Genomic DNA, 6,340 nt, shown 5'->3' with positions numbered 1-6,340 from the left:
TTTTTTTAATCAGCCTCTCCCAGCCTGACGCCTCTGTCATGTCTGTTTCTGTCTAACCTGCTGTCTCTGCTGCTACGGACCTAAAGGAAACTTTGATTTTCTGCAGACACTCAGTATTGACTGTGCTAGATTCATCTCTAACTAAACATGCACTGGAAACAGACGCTGAGGAAGTGATGATGAATGTTTACACTGGTGCCCCAGTATTTTAAAAGTTAACTGTTGTACTGACGTTAGGATGAATCTCTTTGTGTGTAAATGCTGCCGTGTGTTAGACTTCCTCTGTGTAGCATCCATGTAAATAATGTACACATTATTTTTAGGCTCTTATACTAAGAGTCTGATTCCTTTTTGATTAAAAAATCTTTGTTATGGGATTCATGACAATATTAATAAAAAGAACAAATCCTTTTTTCATTAATATCGTGTTAATGTCTTTGTGTCTTTATATATATGTATATAGAAATCTTCAGTAGCCACTTTATTAGGAACACACAGTCCAATACAACACCTTCAAACTTTCCAGCTCAAAGTCAACTTACTTCTTCTGGAGCTTCCAACCGTATTACACTGTCTTCATCAGCTGATGAGGTAATGAAAATATGAATACTGTTTGGGTTTTTTTTTTTTTTTTTNAAAATTTAAAATTTTTTTGGGTTTTTTTTTTTTTTTTTTTTAGAGGCGTTAACTCACCTGAACTGTTTCCGTTCAGTCCATTAACATGAGCAGCCAGAACATAAACACACGTGTGTAGAACTGAACCGCTCTGACTGTGACTCAGTGAGAAACAGCTGAGTGAACATGAAACTCGACATCATCTTACGGCTGAGCTTTCGTCTTGGACTGAATGAAGTTTTGCCAGTGTACCTAATAAAGTGGTCACTGAGTGATAGTCCATATCTCACATCAGGCTGAATAGTTTCCGATCTTTTTTAGGTATTTTTTTTCTTTGGATTTCATATGAAAATCACTGAACGACCTTTAAACATCCAAATAATGCGGCACGATGAAGACAGAAGAATAAAGAATAAACCTTCGGTGGAAATGTTTAAACCAGTGAGAGTCAGAGCTGCAGCAGTTTGTGTTAAAATGTCATTTGTGGTGTGAGGTAAACAGCTGGATCACACAAGTCTGCACTGAATGAAAATGATAAAATGATAAAAAACAACAGAGTTCAGTGTCTTGCAAGAGTCAAACAGCTTCTCTGTTTCCACATAGAGATGAATGAAAGAAGCGAGGAGCTATAACAGCAGGAAACTTAAACTCATGCTTGTGAAGTGAATTACAACATGTTTCTCCACTGTTATTATTGTGGGTGTTATTGAATCTGAACACTCAGCTGGGTTACTGGTGTGACTGGGATTTTGGTAACTGGTGTCACCAGATGAGTTCTGGTGTTTCTCAGCTGTTGTTTCCAACATGACCTCATCATCCAAAGCAGATAGAGATAAAGAAAGGGCAGACCAGAGACCAGAAGGGACCAGAAAGAACCTTTCCCACCGTCACAGCGTCCTCTCAGGCCGAGGCGGCTCTCACTGAACCCCCGGACAAAGTGAGCCTGAGCGGGGGAGCAGGGGAGGATGTGATGGGTGAGGGTGAATGGGGGTGATGGTCTATAGAGCCCAGAATGATTTAAAGCTTGATTATTTACTTTCTTATCTTTACTCTCTTTTAAAATTCACTTTCCCTCTTCCCCTCCTCCACCTTTTCACTCCCTCCCTCCCCCTCCCCTCTCCACACAGAAAGCGGGTGGATGGCCCGCTCGTAATTGGCCGTTTCGGAGGCGCATTGTCCGCGGCTTTTCAGGCCGCAGGTGCATATAGTAAAGCCGGAGTCTCCGCTCCTCCCCCGGGCGTCTTTGTTCCCTCTCCCCGCTTCGCCCACTCCCCCGCCGGGCAGAAAATTAGGGCTGCTTTTGGGGGCTTCGTCCTCAGGCTTAACCCTTTCACCGACCGCCGCCTTTCTCATGGAAATGTGAGAGAACCCCGCACTGGCTAATCGGTCAGTGAGGGGAGGGGGAGGAGGGGGAGAAAAGATGCGGGCACCAGGATCAACAGGAGGAGGAGGGGGAGGAGGGGAACAGATGCAGAGAGGGGGGGGAAGGGGGGGTGAAAACCAGCAGCTCCTCCAACTTCTCCAGCAGCTCAGATCCGAGTGTGATGAACTTTCACAGTTTAGTTAATGAAGCCTTTAATTATCAAACCTGTGTTTGGAGACATTTATAGTCATGTTAATTATGGCAAAATCACAGGCTACCATTCCACCCCGAGAACCGAACCCCCCTCAGGAACTCCTCCAGCCCCTCAAGGATCCCAGGAACCTCATTAAGAACCTGTGGAACGCTCTCAAGGACTCCTGGAACCATATAGATATAGGAGGTTCTTTGTCAGGGGTTTACCACATTTCTCTGAATAAAAACACCAGGTTGTGCAGAGTTGATGTGACACTGCAGCTGAAGCACGATGACGTGGAGCTTTGCCCGTTAATTAAAGTTATAACACCGGCTTTAACTTCCCTCACTGTGTCTGAATACGGACGGAAGAGAAATGAACATTTGTTGCTGTAAGTAACCGGCGGAAGTGAGAGCGTATATGTGGGTTGTTTTGGCTGAGGTCCACGGGTAGATAGGGATGGGGTAGGGAGAGGGAGGGGTGTGGGTGGAGAAGGGGGTGGAGGGAGTGTCAATGGAGGGATTTTCTGGTCTAATACATCCCATCACTTAGCAACGAGCAGTGAGGCTTCAACAAGTGGTTGCCATGGATCCTCAGAGAGTGACTTAAAAGTCTCCACAAAGAGCTGCGGTCAGCCCTGTGTGTGTGTGTGTGCGTGCGTGTGTGTGTGTGTGTGTGTGTGTGTGTGTGTGTGTGTGAGAATCAGGTGGTGGTTACCAACAGGGTTTTTACTGTGGTGACATACAATCCAGACATAACCTCCATGTTTTAGCAGCGACTGCTGTGAATTCCAGCTCCTGTAAAGTTAAGGTCTTCAGCTCAGGCTGCCGTCGTCTCCGTCTTTACTGAAGAGGAGGAAACAGAGTGAAATCGCCTCAGAGAGACAGAGCTGAGCTCAGCAGCCTCGAAGGGAGTGATGGAAACACTGGATGTTAAAGTTCAGTACCTGCTGCATTCCTGCAGGAGCCCAGATACAACGACTGTCTGCAGAGAGCACGACAGACTACGTCCTGCTACACACACATTCACATGCACACAGACGTGCGCATACAAACACATGGAGACACAGAGGAGGGGTGTACATCACAAGTTCTCTCATTAGATGCTTGTGTAGAGCTGTACACACACACACACACACACACACACATATATCTGAGACTCTTCATTCTTACATGATCTTCCACAACCTTGTTCCCTCACCACTTCCTGACTTTATGGGCCCTCTATGAAAGCACAGGGATCCCACACCCTTCTGTTCCATCCTTTGTTTGCACCTTGTGAGTCTGTGTGTGTCATCATGGCAAAAATGTGGAGACGCCCGGTGTAGCAGGGACTACCACAGAGGTGACTTTCAAGCTCCATATTTTCCTCTTCTGTGTTTTATTTGAAGTGTTGATCCATAAGAAGATATATTTGTGGTTTTAAGAACCAAAAACCATCTAAATGTAGTTCTACATCTCCTCTCTCAGGCTTCTCTCTGGAGCTCTAGTAACAACAGGTCAGTGAGTCAATCAGAAGAGAGGAGGCTCTGAGTCTCTCTTCTGATTGGCTGACTGTTTTCTGAGTGATGCAATAAAAATATATCAGATTTCAGGTAAAACACTCAGAGAAACCAAATCCTGCAATGTTGGATAGGGGGGGTCCAGGTGGGGGGTGGGGGGGTTAATATAGAACCTAGACCTGATCTATAATCAAACAACACATGCACATCTACCTTTAGACTGTATGGCCCTGTAAATATTGTCACAGAACAGCTTGCTGCTGTTCAAACATGAGGGTAAATTATTTCGATGTCTTTATCAAACCAGTTCATCCTCTCTTGTAAAACTGAAGAACCTGTTTGAAAACACCTGATGAAGCAGGCGTCTCACCTTTGTGTTACCTCCGTGTGGTGAACCAAACCTTCACTGGCTCAGCACTGCCCCCACCCACTGTACCACTGGTACTGGATGGTCGTTGAGGGGCAACAATGAGTCCGCGCCTCGCTTTAAAACAAAGGATTTATAACTTGAAGTGTTGTTGAACATTACGCCAACTTACTGGAAATCAGTCAGACTAAGTGTCGTGGTCTTTACCCACAATGCCCTCAGGTTTAAAGGCTTTCCCCCGTCTTCCTTCTCTTTTTAAAACATGCACACCCTCATCTGCAGGTGAGCCACGGTGCTGTTTGTTAGCACGCAGGTGAATAGGTAGGTGGCTGCTGTCATGGCAGCGGTGCCACTTCAGCTGTAATGAACGTCACCCTGAACACGAGATCGGCTGCATTTCTGAGTCATGATAAGCTGAGATAAGGATCTTTGTTTTGTCTGAAAACAGGAGAAGTTACATCCTTTACATCCTCCATTAGAGGGGGGGGGGCAAACCTCCTCCTCCTACCTGAGTCCAGGTGAGCTGGAAGCTCAGACGCTGGTGTGAAACCCTGCTCCATCATTATCCTCTGTGTGTTGTCAAGGCAGTTCATTCAAACAAATGACTAAAACAAATTTTCTCACTCCCTCTAGTGGTATTTGTTTCTGTCACATAGTCAGAGGGGAGGCTTTCTGCCCCTTACTGCCCCCCTCCCCCTGGGCCTGTAGTGATGGAGGCTCTGGGCTGAGTCTGACTCACTGAGCGATTCACTGTCAGTGAGGTGGATCTAGGAAAACTGAGAGCCGAGTATAGACAGGCCTTTGACCCCCTGACGTACTGCAATCTCAGACAATCTAAAAAACCTTGTTCCAGTCATCAGCGGTTCAGAAAAGACACAACACTTTAGAGCTGAACCGCAGGCTCAGGGAGGATTTCTAAACGACAGCCTATTTAATTAACTTGGTTTTTGATTAATTCATTTACACGTTTTATCATCTACTGTCTATCTATTGTCAACCCTCTTTCTCTGGACGTACATGACGTATGTGTTTTTTTTGCATTTGTGTACCTAAACAACTATTCAGATATCATTAGTGTGACAGTGTTAGTATTATTATACAGGAATGGCTTGGATTAATACGAACTGTTTCCTGTGGTCTGACAGCAGTTTTCCTCGATTGGACAGTGAGACTCCGACAGACCAACCACCATCAGACTCCGGAGCTTCAGAGCTGTTCTCATTCACCCTCCAGCTGAGTGCAGCTCTACTGGACCAACAGCATTCTACCGCATCACACTTCCTCATCACCGAGTCTCTAATGTCACAGTGTAGTGGTTGGTATAGCTGTGGAGGTGTGTCTGTTTGTTTGTGAAACACAGTCAGGCGGAATGTGTGTGTGCGTGTGTGTTTGTGTGTGTGTAAAGAATATTTGACTACTGCAGGCAGTGGAAGGTAACTAAGTACATTTACTCAGGTATTGTATTTAAGTAATACTTGCAGGTACTTGAACTAGTTTATAGTATTTTATACTTCACTTCATCTCAGAGGGAAAAATCACACTCTTACATTTACAGACAGCTTTTCAGATCATACATGAAAGACATATAGAGAGCTTCTAAAATAAAACACGTTGTTAAAGAAGGGTGGTATGGTGGGGCAGTGGTGAGCGCCGCCGCCTCATGGCAAGAAGGTTCTAGTTTTGAACCTGCCGCCCGGGTCCTTCCTCTGTGGAGTTTGGAGTGCTTCACATCTCATGTGTCTGAGGGTGATTTTCCCTCTAAACTTCACATTTCAGTAACTGTATGAGGTTTAATAATTCAACGTTTTCATCTAAAGATTACAGAGTAATAGTTATGATAATGAATACATGTCTGTGTATCAGAACGAATCATCTCACGGCCCCTCAGACTGGCCTTGTGAGTCTTTGGAGGACGAACACTGGACTAAACTACCTAGCTGTGTATAAAGTGGTTAAATTCTCAGGCAGCTACAACAGAAAATATTCATTACACATTGTTGCATCACTGTAAGCTGATGATGTCATATATACGGTATATACACAGAGGCATCAGAAAGGTTCTGACACTTGATCCAGTTCTTTGTAGGACCCCCCTTCAGCAGCAGTTCCAGATTCAGTCTTCTTGAGCTCTGAACCTGGATTCTTCCTGTCCGATCCTCTCAGACTCAGACTGGACAGGAAGTGTGTGTGAACTGTCCCCTTCAGGTCTCTCCACAGATGGTCTATGAGGTTTAGGTGTGGACTTTGTCTGGGACACTCAGGGACAGTCAGAGACCGGTCCTGAAGACTCGGCAGTGTTGG

The sequence above is a fragment of the Seriola dumerili genome, unplaced genomic scaffold (genome assembly GCF_002260705.1).
Source record: "Seriola dumerili isolate Sdu_G_001 unplaced genomic scaffold, Sdu_1.0 BDQW01000111.1, whole genome shotgun sequence".
In the NCBI taxonomy this organism is placed as follows: domain Eukaryota; kingdom Metazoa; phylum Chordata; class Actinopteri; order Carangiformes; family Carangidae; genus Seriola; species Seriola dumerili.
Note: the sequence above shows the minus strand (reverse complement) of the source record.